At 27.1% G+C, this 21,450-nt stretch overlaps 1 protein-coding gene across 2 annotated transcripts in view; it reads right to left on the bottom strand.

Moving 5' to 3' along the window:
- LOC107450102 (uncharacterized) overlaps positions 1 to 12,208 on the bottom strand; it is a 33,687-nt gene extending 21,479 nt beyond the window's left edge. For both annotated transcript variants that reach the window (XM_087155024.1, XM_087155025.1), the window contains exon 1: positions 12,071 to 12,208. The gene's annotated coding sequence lies outside the window, so the exon portion shown is untranslated. The remainder of the gene's footprint in view (positions 1 to 12,070) is intronic.
- Between the last annotated feature and the right edge of the window lie 9,242 nt (positions 12,209 to 21,450).

The following is a 21,450-nucleotide window of genomic DNA, read 5'->3' as shown; positions in this document are numbered from 1 at the left end:
ATTTATAAAAAGATAAATAATAAGCACTAAAAAGAAATAAGAGTATCTTACAAATTTTTCCTTCTGTTATATGTGAAGCCAGCTACATTAAGCTTTTCATACATATTTTTTCTAGTAATTGTAAGGATTTCATTTAATTATAAGAAAAAAATATTTCTTTATATCAAATTGAGAACAAAATCCTTCGTCGCAATACAACTCGCGGTTAATTCAGAAATAGTGATTTGCTTTCAAATGTACCAGTAATTCTTAAAACAGCGTATTTGTTTTTTTAGGTATTTCTAATAAGCTTATTAAAATTTTCTAAAATATGCGCATTAATGACTTATTTTTTCGTTACTTTTTGGAGTGTTCTCGAGAAATTAATTTAAAACAGCTAAAGAATGAGCATTAAAAAAGAAGGAGATTATCTTACACATTTTCTTTTCTGATTACATGAAACAAGGTAAATTAAATATTTTCATACATCTTTTTCTGGGGAACAAACCCAAAATTTTGGCGATTGTTGAAAATTTTGATGGTGAACACAACCTGCCTAATTTCAATTTGAATGGATGCAAATTATTATATGTAATATAAAAGAGTAGCATTTAAACAACTTAAATTATTATATTTTAATTACAAGGGCTTTTAGTGTATTCGTTGATATTTTTCACTGAAATAATCATGCTATATTTAATTGAAAGTCAAGTTTAATTTCAATATTTTTAACTATATAAATCTATTTTAAAAATTACTGAATGCATTAAGCTTGAAATTAACTTTTTTCAAATTTAAAAAAAAAAACAGAAAATAATTTTTTTTTAAAAAAGAGTTTTATATTTTTGTAACTGTTCGTTACTTCTGCAGAAAGATGAGATTGCATTGATTTGAGTTTATGCTGTTAGGAATTTTAAAAAAAAAAATGAGAAAAAGAAGAATTTTCAATACTCTCCCCCCCCCCCCCTAAAAAAAAGATTATCTCAGGAATGGACAAGGTTTTTCCACCCTGAGCAATTCTATTGGGAACCAATAAAAGCAATTTATCTTGTAACTTCATGTTTAGTTTTTCCCTACAGTGTATCCCTATTTTCCCTACAGTTATCATCGTGCTAAAACGTATTAATTTTACGTAAAAATCGAAACGAGAAAGTAAAATTAAACTCATGTATAGTTTAAATGATGGAGATATAAGAACATATTTCTCACTGCCTCATTTAATAAACTGTGGGAGACAAAAAAAAAAAAAAAACTATTACGTTGGACGGATTACGTAAATGGTTATACCAATGTTAATTCTTTTGGGAGCCTCCCTGGACACAATCTCTTAAGTAGGTGGTAGCGAGTTCCACTATTAATTTGGGTGTTTTCTTTTGTCTTCTCTCTCTCATGTGAGTTGCGTTATAGTTTCATTTGACAAAGCCGTACAAATGATTCTTGAATCATGCATGCAATTCCAAAAATTTATGTATCCAATATGAAGTGAAACCATTCCCTCTGACATCAAACAGTGCATTATCTGTTCTAGTTAATTTTTAATTATTTCAATTAATTTCAGTTTAAGCGATTTAATTAACAAAATTGATTCTATTATCAAATACTTAAACTTAATTTTCTTTAAATTTTTAATTAAATTGAGCTAATTATATTAGTTAAAAACAAAAAATCTCTAGCAGAAAGTATTGTCAATGAAAGTTTTACAAAAAATTTAGCATACTAATTTCATCATTTGTATTATCCGCAAATGTTTCAAATCTCTTTAAACAGTTAACAATACTTTTACTATAATGATTTATACTAGCAATTTTGAACCTTTTTTTTTTACCTTAGCTTTAATCTCATGAGCAATATTTATTTATGAACCCCGAATTAAAATTAGCACAGAAAACTATATTCATCAAATAGTTATAGAACAGTTTTAAAATTTTTCCGCCATCCCATTTCATTAGTGCCATTTTTGATGAAAATATAACTGCTTTAAGAGAGTCTTGCCGAATCTATTTTTGGATACTTTCACCCACAGATACGTATAAGATGACATCTTAGTCAAGAAATAAATTCTGGGGGAATCCCTACGCTCTCGGTCTCTTCCCTATTATTAGGCTACCTTATAATATAGACTAAGTTCAGCAAAAATTGTCAATTATATGAACGAGATTTATTGGTTTATGAAGAAACACTAATTAACTATACGTGAATGGAAGCATATTATTGATGGAATAATTTTTGATGAACACAACTTGTTTTCTTTTATAACTTTTTTGAACCCATAAAAAATAAAATATATATTTATAGATCTGATTAAAATTAAATCATGTGTATCAACTTTTACATTATTCTACAAACTTTAACTCAATTTGGAGAAACTATACGCATGCATGGTCAATTACGCAACGACTTTGATCTGAGTATACAAGAGGAAAATTATTCTGGTATTATTACAGTACTGTATGACATTTGTAGAAATAAAAACATAAGTTTAGTTATCAAAAAACTACGATATTTCGACCATTCATTTGGTAATTTTTCCGTTTATATAGCAAACGCTTGCCTGAAATTCTGATTTCCAAAATAATATTTCTTATTATCACACATTTAGTAAAAACACAAAACAGAAAAATAAATTTAACGAAGTGTATGATTTTATGCCATGTTCTAATTAATATATCATAATAAAATTACCAGACCAAATTTTTCTGCATTTATTAAATTTTATTACACATTATAAAAGCATATTTCATTGTAGATTTTACCAAAATCAATGCCAAAGCGTCTCAGTAAAAATTACGAAACTTTTTCGTTAAAAAGCAAAAAATATAAATAATTATAAACGAGCAAAAATCTTATTAATTACAAGAAAAAATTATAAGAAATCAAGTCATATGAAATCAGTTTCATGGTTTCAGTTTCATGGTCAGTTTCATCAATTCCAAATAAATTGTATATCCAGCAGTAATTATATTGATTGGTTAACCAAAACTACTACATAACTTCAAAAACCACCTTCTCAAATGATAAACCTAAGAGGAAAACTTAAGTCCTATGTGGTTTCTAAATGCGTGACTAAAAGAATAATGAGTAAAAGATCAAAACAATGAATAAATGAATGAGAGAATCAATAAATCAACAAATTAATAAACGCATGAATCACTGAATAAAGCAACCTATGAATAAATAGATCAACAAATCAATTAATGCATAACTTATAAAAGAACGGGTCAACTAATTAATGAATTAGCATATCAATGAGAAAAAGAATCAAAGCAAAATACAATCATTGAATGAAAGAATGAATGAGAAAAGCAATAAATGAGAGAAGCAATAATTGAACGAATCAATTAATGAACGAATCAATAAGTAAACAAATCAATGATTGAGCTATAAAAATAAAAATGTAAATAAATGCAAAAATAATTATTTATTCTTTTACTTTCGGATCTCTTAGTATATCTGAAAGTAATGATTGTACTCTCATTGTCGTTCGAAAACATAAAATTCCAATAATGATTACATAAACTAATATTCTAATGGTTTAAGAAAGTAAATAATAAAAATAATTTTTGCATGCAATGGATGGTCGAAATCAAAAGTTATTTTTCTTCTAAATTATGTAATTAAGTAACTAATAAAACAAATGTATGACCAAAACTAACAAAATCATCAATATTTAGAAATTTAATTACTAGATCACTTAATAATTTAAATGAATAAAGAAACACGACTCTTTAAACTGAAGTTATCACAGCCTAAAATCCCCTAAGGAACATTGAAAGTGATTTTATAGCACAAAAAATGATTTTCTAATTGTGGTTTTACTGCACAACGAAAAGTTCATTTAATTGCGCAAATCATCATGCAATTTGATTTGTGAAATTATCTGTATGAAAAATTCTACTATATGAACTGTATGAAAAATTCTAGCGGAAATAATTGAAAACTAAGTGAAAAACTAACTATGAAATGAACCTCGGCATTGTTTGACCTTCATAAAAATCACAGGAAATTCCCGTAGTATTTAATATTCAAATAATAGAGCCCTAAAAAGAAGGGGGGTTTTGTTCATGGTTGGGATGTTTTATGCGCTTGTAACGGTTTATAAGTCTTAATTTTTAAATTTTTAATTTTTTTAAAGAATTATTTTTTAAAACAGTTATTTTCAAAATTCGAAGGTCTACAAGGAAAATACTGTAATTTAATGAACAAAAAGGCTAAATTAAGTGAAGACAGTAATAATATTTAAAATAAGCTTAAAAAATGACTCTTTATTAAAAATATCTTGTTCCTCATTGAAATTCGTTTCAATTGTCAAGAAATCCAACTTAAGTTAAAAGCAAATATAAAATTTTTAATATCTAAAAAAGTAATAGCTGCAAATTATTCTCACTTGTAACTAAAGCGATGAACCTGCAAAACCTTCTCAAGCATCAAAATGTGTGACTCAGGTAGATACATTATGGCAATGATATAACTTAAAAAATAAAAAAAAAACTTATTAAATTTCAAAGTTCCATTTGGAATATTCCCAGTTGGCAAAAGTTGATTAAAAAGTTGCCATTCATCAACCCAGCCTTGTGTTCTACCAACTCTTCCTTTCTCATCCGATTAATTTAGGAGCTCTGCGTCTGCTGTTAATGATTTACATAACAAATACACAACAACCAGGGAAAAATGGGATATTAAAAAGCCTTTCATGCGAAGTTTGTCGATTGATTTAACTATCTTTACAAATTGTAAAAAATACTTTTACTGATCTTCAAAAAGATAATAAAAGTTTTAAATGGAAAATTCATTGTCATATTATTTGGAAACTTAACAGCTTTTGAAATTTGATTTAGTACCTTGACCAGAAAAAAAACATGAATATTTTTATAGCAAAATTAAAACCATTCTAATATTCATGTGCGTTTTTTATTTGTGGTTTTTAAATTTTAAGAGGCATTCTTTCTCATTTTTTTCTTTTTTTCTAATATAATATCGTATCTAAAAACTGCTTTAAAATCTAACAAATGATAACTAAATAGCTAATTTTGATTTGATGAAAAAAGAACTGTCGCGGAAAAAAAATTTTAGCTTCTTTTTATCCCGATAAAACAATAAAAAATAATATCCCAAACAAAATGTGAAGAAAAAAAACTTTTACTCTTGTTTAAGAACGTTTTTCCATGAAGAATGTGTTATGTTAATAAATTATGTTAATAAATATGTTAATAAAGTTTTATTCATTGAAATAGCAAATTAAATATATAATGAAATGGAGTTTGAAATAATTGATTTATAAATATTAAAAATCAGATTTTTTGTAAAATAAATAAGTAAAATATTCATTAAGCAAAAATAAATTTATGTAATTTTAATTGCTGTTTTAAGAAGAACATATCAAAATTCAGTCACTTTTTCAAATTGAACATACACACGTAACAATATTTCTTAAGATTTAAATAATATTCTATGTACACTGACACATATCATTTTTCAATGTTAAGCTTATATATATCCCTAAAGAAGATATTGAATAAAATTTTCGTGCATGATGAACTTATCATTATACATACATAAATGATGAACATTTTAATATTTTATTGTTTATCAATGATGAAAATTTAATTATACAATTAAATTAATGCATATTCTTCAATAAGGAATATTTAAAACGATCAATTATCGACAGTAATCAAGGGATATGATCCATAACGATTAAAGTTTCAAAGCAGTGTTTTTGCTAATTTGGTATGAAAAGTAGATCATTTAATAACTTTTTTTTTAAATATTCTACATAGTTAATTTAAAACATATGTAAATACATATTTTCAAATGAAAAATTTGTGGAACGTCATTCCGAAAATATTTAAATTTTCACTATCATAATATCGTACTCATTATTTTAAGTCTTCTGAATAAATATAGACAAAATTAATGTTTTCCTTCTAATTCCTCTGATTTTTCGCTTTTCTTATAAACTACAACTACAGCTGCTTAAGCAATACTTAGAGATAATTTATAAAACCGGAAGTATTGCCTCCCAACGCGGATGCTCATAAAAAATGTTTTTCGCACGGAAAAGTTCTCATTGCATTCAATGTTTTGGAAGAAAATAAAATTTAATTATTAACAAATGTTACAAATGAATTTTTAGAATAAATATACTGCTGTGTAACAGAAAATTCACCGCAAACAAAAATAATTCTAAGTTGAGTATTTTATATACACGGGAAAAAAAATTCTGGCAAATTTACCGTACTGTATGAAAATGATATTTCTGGGGAAAAAAAATTATAATTAATTAATTAATTAAACAATATATATATATATATATATATATATATATATATATATATATATATATATATATATATATATATATATATATATATATATGTATGGGTGATTCTCACGAAATATGACAATTTACAGTTTCTGACTCCAAGATCTAATACTATACCATTAAAAGAACTTTTTTTTAAAATTTTAATAAATAGCATTGCTGTTAGCATTTTAAAATGACCTTGTACTAGCATTGATTGTTTTGTATATTTAAAAAATTTAATTGAATTTCAAAATGTCATTTTCCTGATATGTCACAAACAATATTTCCAATAATAACTAGCTTCAAAACTTCCCACAAATTTTTCAAAATCTAATTTTTTTTTATCTCAACCATTGTAAGCATTTCTAGAATATATGCAGAGGGTATTATTTACAAAAAAATTGTTGAAAATAATTTTTTCTGTCAATAATTTGTTTGTCACAAGAAAATCAGTCATTTTCCTGGCTACTTTTATTTAGTGATTTATAACCAAAATAGATAGCGCCAGCTATCAATATCTTATGTTAATAGATGGATTAGAATACCATCATATCTGAACATGTCGTATTGCATGAATAAAGAACCAACTTTCCGGTTCAAAATCTATTTCAAAAAATTTTTCAAGGTGAAAGGGTTTTTATGTTGTCATTTTTCTGTCTTCTTGAAACCATTAATAACATAAACTATTGTACATAGATTTACCTGAGTTATTTCAAGAAATCCTGTTGTTTTCTGCGGAATGTAAACGTCTTAGTTCGGAATTTTAAATTAAAGTAAAGTTAAATGCTATAAAATGGCAAATTATCATTATCGTGGCTGTCATTTTCCTGGTTTATGAATGCCAGAACATTGACATAGTTACCAGAAAATTTTTAAAACATATAATGTGGGAAATAATGTATATATATGCGTATAATGTGGGAAAGCAAATATTATTACCAAGTTTATGTAAAATTGCAATGTGCTTTAATGTAATCAAAGTTATTATTTTTTATTTAATGATTGATTATAATGAACAATTTTATTCTGTACATATCAGCGACAAAAAAATTTTTGATTCTTTCTACAGTGGATAAAAGAATTAATTTAAGAAATTCATGGTCCATCTAACGCAAAGGTTTAAGTTGAGTTACATACAATTAGCTTAAAATGACGGGCTTTTTTTTAACTTCTAGGCAATTATGTCATTTTCCAGGCATTCAAAATTTGATGAATTTCTATTTTTTTTTTTTTTTTTGAGCAAATGTCAATAAACTACACTGCTGTCTGTAAGATATTAATAAATGTAACTAAATAAATATACAAAAAAATTTTAGATTATTTTGAAGACTTTAAATTTGAAGAAATTTTCTGTTCCGCATTGTCATGTTTCCAAAGAATCACCCATATATATATATATATATATATATATATATATATATATATATATATATATATATATATATATATATATATATATATATATATATATATATATATATATATATATATATATATATATATATATATATATATATATATATATATATATATATATATATATATATATATATATATATATATATATATATATATATATATATATATAACCGTTAAAGGTAAAATAGAAACACTACCAAATAAATGGTTTAAATATTGCACATTTTGGTTTTTAATACCAGAATTAGGTTTTTGTTTTGTTTTGTTTACTAGAAATACTACTACTAAATGTTAGGGTAATTTCACCAGAATTTTTTTTCTATGTGAAATAATTTGACTTTTAATACTAGATATTTATTTAAAACTATTTTGAGTGAGCTTTTTAAGCCTTTTTGAAATTCTAATAGGCTTAAATATAGGTTAAGGTTATATACAATGAACCCAAAAAAATTTATAATATCTATCAAATTTTTAGTTAAAAAAAAAAGGAAAAAAAACTCCAAAAATAAATATACATTTTGAAAGATGTTAGTCTATTTGGAGTTCCACGAATCAAAATCTTTCGAAAACATTATATATATATATATATATATATATATATATATATATATATATACACCCTAAACCATGAATTACTTCCGCAACACTATTACATTCATGTATTTTGCTTTGGTTATTGCCTTGTAAATAGATATATATTTATTAAAATAATATGATATTAAATTGGAACAAAAAATTAATAATATGATTTTTCCAAAAATTATAATGAATTTATTTGTTCACATCACCCTACATGTCATATATAATTTAACGTTTTGCTGCACATATTTGTTAATTACTTTATTAAATACAGACACACCTATTCATTGAAAATTGTGCTCACGCCAACTATGCACTGTGAGTCATTTTGCAATATCAAAAATAGATCATAGACATCAAATTTAAATGAGATGGAAATTTTGCGGCAATGAACTACAATAGACTGCGTGCTTAGCAGGAAAAGTATGATCACAGAGGAACTTTGGAGGGGAAAAAACATAAAGTTACAGCAAAACGGGGCCATAAAATACACAACAATAAAAAAATGTTCATGCATAATACATACAAAGACGCATAAATAATAATTGGAATATTTTTTTCGTTCTTCTCCATACATTTAAATACATACGCTTATACATAATTTGGAAAATTTTCAAATTCAAGGTACGTAATTTTTAACTAGATACTAAGTAAGTTATTTAATACGGCTGTATCTTTTCGTTAAGGAAAGTTTAAATAGGGCCCTATCTTTCCTTCTTTCTTTCCCCTATTTTTATTCCTCTCTGAAACATTAAATTATAATAAAGTTTGAAATAATTGAATAATTATGCATTTTAGCTTTACTTATTGTACGTTTTTGCTTGTAATGAAGAATTATTTTACAAATTAAGATCTTTTTTAATTAACTGTAAAAAACACCAAAATAATCATTAGATGGGTCTAGTTGGTGTGATAAAATTCTGGTTATTTAACCGTATTAGGTGAAGGCAGTTAAAAAGGGTTTTTCTTCCAGTAAACAGTTTGAATACAATCTTATTTATGGTTTTTCATTTGTTTCGTTTTATTATGTAGTAAAATAACAATTAAATAAATTAGTTTTTAACTAATTTTTCCGAGATATTTCAAACAGTGCATGATCTGGAAAATATGATCCCAATAACTGAGTCAGGAAAAGAGGCCAAAAATTGCGGCGCACTAATAATAATTTTTTCGATTGTTTTTTTTTTAATCTGTTGTTGTTATATCTATGAAAATAATTTGTGCAAAATCTCTTTGACCCCAAATTTTTCACCCTAAAATACTCTGATACCCAAATAAATAAATAAAAATTGAATGTTACTATTTATAGTTCTTTAATTTATTTGCAGTGAAATGTCAAATTTATTTATTTATTTATTTGAATTATAACGTATACAAATTTTTATTAATAAAGGTGAAATGAAATGAAAATATCCCAAAATTTGACATAAATGGATCGAATATTCTACGAGAAATTAAAAAATCCTAATTCGAGGGGGAGAAAATGAATGTTTGTTCCAAAGAAGTTCATTGGGTCCGAATTCGTAACTTAATTAAATGACTACACTAATTAACCAGCATATTTTAGATGGTTCTGTTAAACAATGAAAATCTGATCATTTGGTCAGAAGATATTCAAGATGCAAATCCCCCTCATCATATAGAGGTTTACGTAGATTGTTTTATTGTTAAAATATAATGTTTTATAATAGTTTGAACACGCAATTATTCTACGGAATAAAGTATTTGAAGGAATTAGTTTCGAAACTAACTCATCCCTCTGAAATATTTTTATTTTTTGCAAGTGTTATGCCTATTAACTATTAACCTTTGAAAGATTTGTGGGAAAAGAAAACCCAGCTGTATTAGGATTTATTCTTTAAATTTTTAATTTTGACATTCTTCGAAATATTTAAATAAACAAATAAATGTATACAAATATTGAAAAATACTTTTCATCTAAATTATTCTTTTCAATATAATTTTTTTAAAGAATACTTTAGAAATTAAAATGCTTTATTCGGTAAAAAATAATTCAACTTTTATTAGTTTTTGAATAATTCAACTTTTATTAGTTTTTGAAAAATATCAACCAAAGGTATGAGATAAAAAGTACCGTTGGATGTTTTTTCTTCTAAAATTAATGAATGAAAATTATTTCATGTACGAGTATCAAATATAACTCCATTCAAATGCTTTTTTTTTTAAATTTACATAAAAATTAAAATATTTTAAATTAAAAAATATTTTAAAAATATGTAAAGTTATGTCAATTTCAAAAACAATAAAAAACATTTATCAAATTCAAATGCCTTGATAAGAGGTGTTTTTTTTTCTTTTATCTGTGAATTTTCTAAGACTGTTAGTGAATTTTTTCGAAGAGCTAGTTTGTTTCCAGTCATATTCAAATCGAGTGGTTAGGTTCAAAAATTAAATATGTTTAATTTTACATACAAACTTACCTTATTTTAAGAAAAATAAAATACGAAATTTGTCTACAGTTCACAAATAATCGTCAATGCTTTTACCATTCATGTTTAAATTCCTTGTAATAAGAATCCTTTGTTGTTTGATTTATTTATTGTGAAAAATTCATCTCCTCGAATTTTGTTTCATTTAAAAAATTTCATCACGTGCCATGAAAAGTTTAAGAAAAACATCAACTAGAATATTTCAGATTGATAGAACTTTCATGCTTCAATATTCAAGGTAGTGCAAACGATTTTTTACACTATAAAAAAATCGTTTGCACAATTGCCTTTTTTTTTTATATACAAAACAAAACGGAAACATTCACACAAAAAGAATATATCTCATTGCATATTCAGGTTTTATTTAAGTTCATGTGTATAGTTGTATATAGTGTATAAAATATCAGGTCAAACTTAGTTAAAGAAAAAACTTATGCTAAATAATAATAATAAAACAAAACATTTGTTGAATCGCGGAATCAGAATTCTTTTCAATTTATTTAGTAAAATATCACAGTAGAGCTATGGTAATTACACGCTAGAACAGAAATTAGCTATACAAGCTATATCAGCAATACTTTTGTTGTATTACTTAATAAATTAAATATTTTATTTAAATATCAATTTCAATTTATTATTTAACTTTGAGGCTGCCAATATGTTATAACTGCAACCATATTCATCGCAGATTATAACTGTAACCGTAGTCACGTTATAAAGGGGAATTAACACTATACTTTTCTTCAAGCACATGTTGAATACAATTTGTAGTCAGACTACCATTTAATTCATTTGTACATCTTTTGAATGTTGTCATTACTTTTAATAAAGAATCCATAAATTAATTTTAGTGAATTTAAAGTTTCAACCATCTTGCAAAAGTTCGCTTAGTTAGTCAATCATATGTTTAGACATATGCTTTCAAAAGATGTTTGATTGCTTTCGGAAATCTTAACATAACTTTCATTTCGAAAATCACAATGTTGCATGAAAAATAAAAGTCCATCTCAAATAAAAAATATAATTAATTAAAAATATAAAATATTTTACTTAAATTTTCAGCAACAAATATTAAATCATCATTTCATTAATAAAGCGAAACTTTGAAAGTTGATTATAAAATATTTAAAGTAAATTTTAAATCTATTCAAGCCCATAAATTCTAGGAACTATGAAGATGATTATGATGAGCTAATAGGGACTCCACCTTTTTATAATTGTCTGTTAATTTACCCAAGATATAATGATTGACAGTCAGAAATTTTAAACAAGCAATCAATTATTAATGGCATGCAACAAAAATCATTGACATAAAAGGTAAAAAAAAGCATTCGCATACCTATTCTAAAAAATTGGATGCTCTTTTAAAAGAGAGATGAACTTGCGGAGAAGGAGAGATGAAGAGAAGCAATCGATACGCGTCCAATGGCGGCGAAACGTAGACTTGAAAAGACGTTCCCCAGATCTCGCGCCAACTAATACGCCAAACTCTTCCTGCGCTTGGGCGACGTCGCAGTATACGTATCAAATTTTCAACATTTTAGACACGAGAATAAACGCTATAATGATTCACGGGGGAGCAACAGTCCCATCGCCTCGATGATACATTGGAATATTCCTACGATTTACAAACAACCCTACTATTACTATGATGATTTAAATAGTTATTTCAACTCTTCGCAATTTTTTTTTCGATTCAGATTATTTATTCAGATCCGTTTTTATTAATTATTTTTTAAATAGTTATAATCAAAAAAAAAAAAAACTCTCATCTTACATATGTTTATAAAATAGTACATCAGAAATTTTTTTATATCGATTATATAAACTAGTAATCACAAACGATTAACTTAATTATTGACGATCAATTGAAAATATTATGAAGTTCTCCAAGCATATAATAACGATTTCAATTACTATTTCAACTTATAACAGTCTTTATTTTTCACCTCAGATTAATTTTTGCAAGATGCATTTTTCTGTTACTTTTTTACTAAGCATATACTATTAAAAAGGCATATTTATAAAAAAGTAGATGAGAAAAATGTTTATACCGATTATATAAATTAGTAATCATAAACTATTAACTTAATTATTGACGATCAACTCACAATATTATGATGAAGTTCTTCAAGCATACTGTAATAATTTGAATTGTTATTTCAGTTAATAGCAATCTTTATTTTTTGCCAAAGATTAATTTTTGCAAGATGCATTTTTCTGCTACCTTTTTACCAAGTAACAAAAAAGTGCTAAGCTTTTCTTAACTATTTGTGTTTATAATTAAGTATATCAGAAAACTTTTTATATCAATTAGATAAATTAATAATCACAAACAATTAACTTAATTATTGCCGATTAACTTAAAATATTATGATGAGGTTCTTCAAGCATAATATAATAATTTGAATTGATATTTCTGCTCATAACAATCTTTAACAATCAATCTTTTCGCCTCATAACAATCTTTTTCGCCTCAGATTAATTTTTACAAAATTAATTTTTCTGCTACTTTTTACTAAGTTTACTATATGTGTTTATAAAAAATTATATCGGAAAATTTTTTATACCGATTATATAAATTAGTAATCACAAACGATAATTTTAATTATTAACAATCAACTTAAAATATTACGATGAAGTTCTTCAAACATACTAAAATGATTTAAATGGCTATTTCAAAGCAAAGCAATCTCTATTTTTCGCTTCAGATGATTTATTCCAATATACGTTTTTTATTACTTATTTTTTTAATTAGTTATTATCCAAAAAACGTCTATCTTATATATGTTTACTGAAAAGTATATTAGAAAACTTCTGATAACGATTTTATAAAGTAGCCATCATGACAAACTTGTGACGACCAACTTAAAATATTAAGCAAACTATAATTATTCGAATTCTGTTTAACTCAAAACAGTCTTTATTTTTCGCTTCAGATTAATTTCTGAAAGATAATTTTTCTGTAATTTTTTTGCTAATTAATTATTATCCAAATTGCTTATATATTGTATATATTTCTGAAAAAAAAGTAATATTCAGAAAATTTTTAACACATTATTATAAGTTAGACATTAATTTTTTTAAAAACAATTTCGGTTTATGGGTCACTAATTAATTAATTATAATAAACACCATGAAAAAGACATTCTTATCAAAATTGAAATAAAATAAAAGCACATTACTTAGGCATCCATACATAGTAACACAGCTATGAAGTCCAAACTTTAAATTTTTTATAGATAAAATATATAATATAGATAAAATATATAATATAGATAAAATATATAATATAGATAAAATATATAATATAGATAAAATATATAATATAGATAATTCTAGATTTGATTACTTATGTAAGTCATTTGATTTTGAATGTAATTTTATTTAATTGTTCAATTCTGTCAATCATTTCTCTTCTTAAACGTTTTTCGAAGCGATGACATGTTTGTTTCCTCAAAGATGCGTCCTTTAACAAAAAATTGCTTTTATTTTTAACCACATTGCTAGAGGATCACATAGTAAAAACGTTTTTGAAATTTCTGCGATTCATACAAAAGTTAAAAAATTGGTAGCAAAACTACTTCGTTTCCGCTCCTTTTTTCACAGAAATTATCCGTTCGTGATTACTACAAACACAAATGATTCAGTGTATATGTAATCAGTAATGCAATCGCTCATCGTAGCTTTAAAAAAAAAAATTTAAAAAATGCAGTTGTAGCTTTAGTGACAAGTTAGCCCCAGCTTTTATGAAATCTTGCCTACTATTTTTTTTAAAAATTTTTATTTATGGCAGCTGTAATGCATTTTTTGAAAAAGTTACCCTCATGCAACTTTTTCAAATAAATTTATAAAAAAAAGCAACAGAGAACTACCATAAGGGAAAAAAGAGAGAAGAAGAAAAAGAAAGAATTTATTACAATTAAACATACTTTGCTAACGTATTCATGTTATATAACGATTTTATCATATGAACATTATGTTGTATGACCATTTTATTATGTAACCACTATGTCATATGACCAAATTTGTTGTTTCCACAATTACCTCGATAAAGGTTTTGACTCGACACTTGTTGATTTAATATATTTTTATTTATACAGTCTTCATTTTAACTTTTTGTAGAGCAAAGAAAAATTTTTGATCATTAACTATTTCACTCTTTAGAACAAAATTATACTTAACAAGCCATTTTCAGTACACTACAGACACAACAGGAAATTTTGTATAAATCCATACATTCTAGTTGTATTAGAAAATTATAAATATTCTCTAAACATGTTCAGTGTACAAAATAAAAAAAAGATATCATCCAGAGCAACTTTTGTTCCAATGATCGAATTTTTACGAATAAGTGCTAATCTCAATGATGGAAGAAGGTGTCCTCAATCACGCTAGTTAATTGGTGCAAATTATAAATAACTATAGTATACAATGCAATGTGCTGTATGGAATCACCTAAAATGACGTACTTTTTCTTAGTAAACATATATTTTATTCGACTATTAAAATACGGGTGGAGGAAACAATCTCAAAAGTATGGACTCTATAGTTAAATTCAAATACAATTGCAAGTAAAAATGTTATTTAATAATTAGTTATTATTTTAATTAATATTATTCAAAAAAAATTTGAACTGTATATGACGATTTTTACTTAAATTTTAATCGAATAATTTTAAGTGACAAAATATTAAATTTTAAACGAACTCAGTCGAATAATTGTTGAGAAATAAAGATTCAAAAATGCAGATTTTTTTTTAAATTTTGAAACTCAGAAGCTATGCGATGGATTTCACTCAAAATTTGAAATTTGCCATTTAAAGTTGCAATCCTAAATTTCTTCAACCACAATGAAATAAGCCCCCAATGAATAAAAAAATAATAAATAATTATTAAAAATGAATATTTATACGCAAATATTTTTGATTGACGAAGTTTTATAAATGTGTGCAAAAATTTTTCGATTTGCTAAAACCTCGATTTCGATGTTCTACGCAAAAAGGGAAATTAACTTAAGAGGGCTCAAACTTTCGACTGTTCTCTTGACTAAACTGTTGGGACCTTATTTTTGGTTTCCGGATACCCTCATTATCTTAATAATATTGGGGAACATTTTTTTCGTCTGTTGCATGAGATTGTTTAACTGATCTTAGATATTTTTGTTATGCTTATTTCTAATCTGCAATTCGTTTCTCTCTTTAAGTTACAGTAATTTTTTACAAGGGGTACTTTCATATTATGAACTGTTTCTCCATGTGCTTCTGAACAGATCATAGTAAGGAAGATCCCCTAGCCGCGTACTACGACATATCTGTGCAAGGATTCGCATGCAATTTTAATCCTGATGATGTATCCTAACTTCCCACAAATTTATCGCAATATTTCCGTGAACCCAAATTATAATGTTTTAAAACTTGTATATTTCAACAAAATTAGACAAAAAATGTCAATTTAAAACTAAACCTGTAGCTTTAGGAGCTAAACTACTTTCAGATTTAAAATCATCACACCCTAATTAAACAAGATCAAGTATTTGTATAATACAACAAAAAATTTCTTCCCCAATGTAATCGAAAACCCAAATCCGTCGAATAAAAGGTTTGTTTGTTCGGAGAATGTACGTTTTTTTTGCCTGATTCTGTAATTTAATTAATAATTAACACTAATTAATTAGCATATTTGAAGTCATCCCTTTGAACCATTAAGATCGGTACTTAGTTCGCGAAAATGCGATCATTTTAACAAAAGTTATTTAAGGTATATCTTTTCCATTTTGCGTACTTTTTTTTCATTGAAAACTTAGATTAGAGAGAAAAAAAATCAAATTATCACAATAAACATACATAGGAAAATCGCACATAGAAAATAAGAAATGTTCTCAGAAAACTAATAAGATTAATAAAATGTATTTTTAAGAAAACAAATTACAAAATAACAAGTAAAAAAAAATCGAGAAAATTTAGTAACGGAGAAAAAATCACCAATTATCAAAAGGTTTATTAAAAGTTATGCTGGTGGTTATAGCAGTTCACATCTCCACTCCACAAAGGAGAGGATGTGGACAAGACTCCGGATGGCCCCGGCAGATATTTATTGGAACACGTTATTCAGCAAGAGACATGCGAAAACAATCGCTCCCGCATTAAATACTTACAGATTTTGATGTAATTAGGTTCCAGTCGTACATACCTTTGTAACTCTACGCATTATGGAAAATCATTTAATGCTTCCTAATATGGAATGAAAGAGGAACAAGATTCTAGAAATAACTCCTCCTTTGAAAGATAATCTAATTATTATTTAATGGTATGTTTTCAGCCTTGAATTCCCAAAATAGAATATCTCTACCCTTACTCTTTAATAAAGACATTTCATGAAACCGAACGAGTTTCATTCTTTTATTAATACAAAAGTATTTATTATTTTAGTATTACATCCCCCCAAAAAAAATTTTTTGGTAAGCCCAGCAAAAAAAAATTTAGAATACTTTAAATTTAAAAATTTAGGTTGGCACGACTGTTCCTTTTCCCTACTACAAATATTTTTTCAATTATATGTTAAAAAAAACAACAATTATTTGCAATGACAAAAATATAAAAAACATGGTAATGAAATTTATCTGTTTAGTCATCTAAACAGAAAGAAAATTTAAACATATTTATATAGTTAATCTACTAAAATTTTCAAAAATTTTTCACACAAAAATATACAAAATTTTTTTGCAAATGAACTGGACAACACGTGTCATTTATTCAGAATTTAAGATTCTGTGTGGTTAAAAGGGGTTATTTACTTGATGAAAATCTGTATTCCCTGTTAAAATGGAGGAAAACAGAATTTCATGAAGCAGAGGGAAATTGAGAGATCCAGATTGGACAATACAAAAATATTTTATAAAACTTTTTCTCACTTTGTTGAGAAAAAAAGTTAAAACTTTCATCGCCCTCACATCCAGATGATGTAGAGGTAAACATCTCCACACGCGATTCGGATCTCCCAAAAAAAAAAAAAAGTTTTTACTTCTTCCGTTGAAGAAAGTAAAAAAAAAAAATTTTCTTCTGTTTTACACATTCATGATTTAATTTCAACATTTGTGGGTTGTGATATTTCCTAAGCTTTGATACATGTACTATTTCAAAATTTTGTTTACTTAAATTTCATTTTTTTTTTTTTTTTTTTTTTTTTTTTTTGTAATCGGTTTTTTGGTCATTCTTTCTTTTTCCTATTTCTGTTTTTCTTTCTGCTACCCTTATTTTTTTCTCTTTTTTTTTCGTCGATATTAACCTGATAATGTACGCATCCCTTACCTAGATCTATCTTCGAATCATTTGAACTTTTTGGACATTCTTTCTTTTTATTTTTTCGATGCTTACTTTTATTGAAACATCTTTTTCATCATTTTTAACAATAACATTTTGAGAATTCTGCTGCCTAATGTGCAAAGATAAGTTGTCACTTACCAAATAGAGTAACAACTGGCCCGACACAATCAATAAACAAACAAAAGTCTTTGCAAGTCTGCAACCCTACTAAAGCATATGGTAAATCAGTAATACAAAAATAATAAATACTTTTGTATTAATAAAAGAATAAAACTCTTTCGGTTTCATAAAATGTCTTTCTTAAAGAGTAAGCGTAGAGATATTCTATTTTGGGAATTCAAAACTGAAAACATACCATTGAATAATAATTAGATTTATATTTCAAAACGGATGGGATGAGGTATCTTTCCTTTCTTTCTACGCTTTTTTCACCGCAGCACTTTTTTTCCCCCGGTGGGTGATGGAATGGGGAAAATTTCCGAAGTCTCAGCCGGTCTCCGCTATGCTTAGTTTCTGAGATATAAATGCGTAAGTTTCCTCCGCTAAGAAATTATCCTGTCGACTTATAATAACAGGGCTACATCCCTGTTATCATTGGTGTATTCATCTTTAGAAATGCAGTCAAAAGCCATAATAAGTTATCAAAAGGTTTATTAAAAGTTATGCTGGTGGTTATAACAGTTCACATCTCCACTCCACAAGGGAGGGGGTGTGGACAAGACTCCGGATGGTTCTGGCAGATATTTATTGGAACACGTTATTCAGCAAAGAGACATGCGAATTAGCTTAATTTGAAATCTTTTTACCATATATTTATTTAATTAAAATAATTTTTTAATTGAATCATTAAATATTAGGAGGAAAGGAACAAATTTTTCATTTTAATCTTATTTAATTTTTTAATTGCATCGTGAATTAGTAAGTTATGGGAAGTAATTTCAGGGGATGACAATATTTGAAGTTACTGAATTTAAACGTTGAAAAAAATTATTGTTTGACTTAACAGTGAGGTATTATAAAATGAATTGCACATTTAGAAAAACAAAAACAGTCTTTAGATTTAACAGTAAGAATAATTCTACTAAAATAAGTTAATAGTATTTAATTTTTGGCATTTTTATTGTGCTTTAAGAAGGTTATTTTCGACATTAAAATATTTTTTAAGTTACACTTTTTCTTATCATATTAATGGGATATTACTAAATCCACAAAATTATAATATTCGCAGCCATTTTGTCATAGGAATTATTTATGAGGAGAATTGAATATTATTCAGGAATATTAGGTGTTTTGATTTGTTTTGGAATAATCTCCTTCTGTAAAAAATGCATCACTTATTTTTAGAGGCAATGTATATTGAAAAATACACGAGAAGATGATTCATCAAGAATTGATATGTGTGCTTAAGTTTAAGAAGCATATTAATATATGATAAGGATATTAAAAATTATTTCAGAAAGTATTCAAATATCGTCAGTTAAATATTTATGCGAAAATTATTCTTCAAAATAAAAATATAATATAGTTTAAAATTTAAAAGCTGAACTGATGATCCCCTATATTCAGTGGGGAAGGGAGATTATGTCTTTTTAAAGATTTCTTCAAAAAAAAATTTTGAAAAACTTTTTTTTCTCTTCATTTCTTATCTTATATTTAATAAAGCAAGTAAGAACTCATTACGTTTCAAAATTTCAAGGCAGGGGCATAAGCAAAAAAGAGCTCAAAGCATCTAATTATTAGAGCTAAAGTTTTATGATAATAAATGTACGTAAATAAAATTTCGATCTAAGAGCAGCATTTTTTCAAACAAAGAATTATTGCGAGTCAGAATGAGAATAAGAAGCTGTTTTAAAATTTTAAGAAAAAATTAATTATAGTTAAATCAAAATAACAAAAATTATTTTAAGGATACGAGGCATGTCTAAAAAGTATCCGACCTTAGGCCCGAAAAAATATTTCGAATACTTGACGGAGTTGGGACCCTAAACCCCTTCAAAGTAGGCCCCTTGTGCGTGCACACACTTAGCCCACCGATCCTTTCACTGCTGGAAACACCTCGGGAAGTCATCTTTTGGAATGGTGCTCAACTCCGTCGTCGCGTTCCGCATTATCTCTTCTCTACTCTCAAAACGGGATCCTTTCAGTGGCGTCTTCAATTTTGGAAACAACCAGAAGTCGCAAGGAACCAGGTCTGGAGAGTAGGGAGGTTGGCGAATGGCTGTAATTCCATGTTTAGCTAAGAAAGTGTGGATCAATTGGGATCCGTCCACATGTCTGGTCTTTTGCTCCGAACTGCGTCCCGGAGTTGCCAGAGAACATCTTGATAGTACTCCTTTGTCACTGTTTGTCCTTCCGGTGCGTATTCGTGATGCACAATTCCACGAACATCAAAGAAAACAGTCAAAATCAACTTGATTTTGCTTCGCACCTGCCGCGCTTTCGTCAGCCTTGGAGAATCGGGATGCTTCCATTGCGACGACTGTCTGTTTGTTTCTGAGTCGTACCCGTACATCCATGACTCATCTCCAGTTATCACGGTGTTCAGAAACACAGGATCAGTGTTGGCGGTGTTCAAAAGGTCCTGTGCAACGTCAAAACGGACGTCTCTTTGTTCCGGCGACATCAACTTGGGTACGAATTTCGCAGCCACTCGGTTCATGTTCAAATCTTCACGCAAAATTGCATGTGCAGAACTTTTACTCACTCCAACCTCTTATGCAATCTCCCGCACTGTCAAAAGACGATCTTCCAACACCAAATTTCGCAACCTCTCAACATTAGCTGCACTCCGAGCAGTCGTTTGGGGCCTGCCACAACACTGCTCACTCTCCGCTGATATGCGGCCATCTTTGAATCGGTTGAACCACTCCTTAATTTGCGTTACACCCATCGCTTCTTCCCCAAACACCTGCTGAATCTTACGAATTGTTTGGTTTGAGAATCACCAAACTTTTGACAGAATTTGATGCAGTATCTTTGCTCAATACGTTCAGTCATCTTGCGAGAAAACTAAATCCAACGAACACTACGAACAGCACCTTACTTGGTGAACACCAGTCAGCGACTTGCACAGGCGAACGCTGTGAAAAAATTCAAACATGTGCATTAAGGTTCCTCCTTCCACCGTGCACTGTGGCGCCGCCTTAGAATCACTACTTTGAGCGGGAAAAATTAAGGTCGGATACTTTTTAGACAGGCTTCGTGAATAAATATGATTCTTTAATTTAAAATAAACTTTTAATCATAAAAGGTCCTAGTGTCACAGTGATATGCTCTATTTTTTCCTGAAGGTGATATTTTATTTTGCATCGAGCTGTTCCATAGTATTGTTTTTAGATATTCCACAATTCTTATTAAATACCAGCATAATATGCAAAGAATTTTATTTCCTATTA

This window comes from Parasteatoda tepidariorum, chromosome 11 (genome assembly GCF_982258835.1).
Source record: "Parasteatoda tepidariorum strain Cologne lab strain chromosome 11, Ptep-v5.0, whole genome shotgun sequence".
NCBI lineage: Eukaryota > Metazoa > Arthropoda > Arachnida > Araneae > Theridiidae > Parasteatoda > Parasteatoda tepidariorum.
Note: the sequence above shows the minus strand (reverse complement) of the source record. Positions and strands in the feature narration are given on the sequence as shown.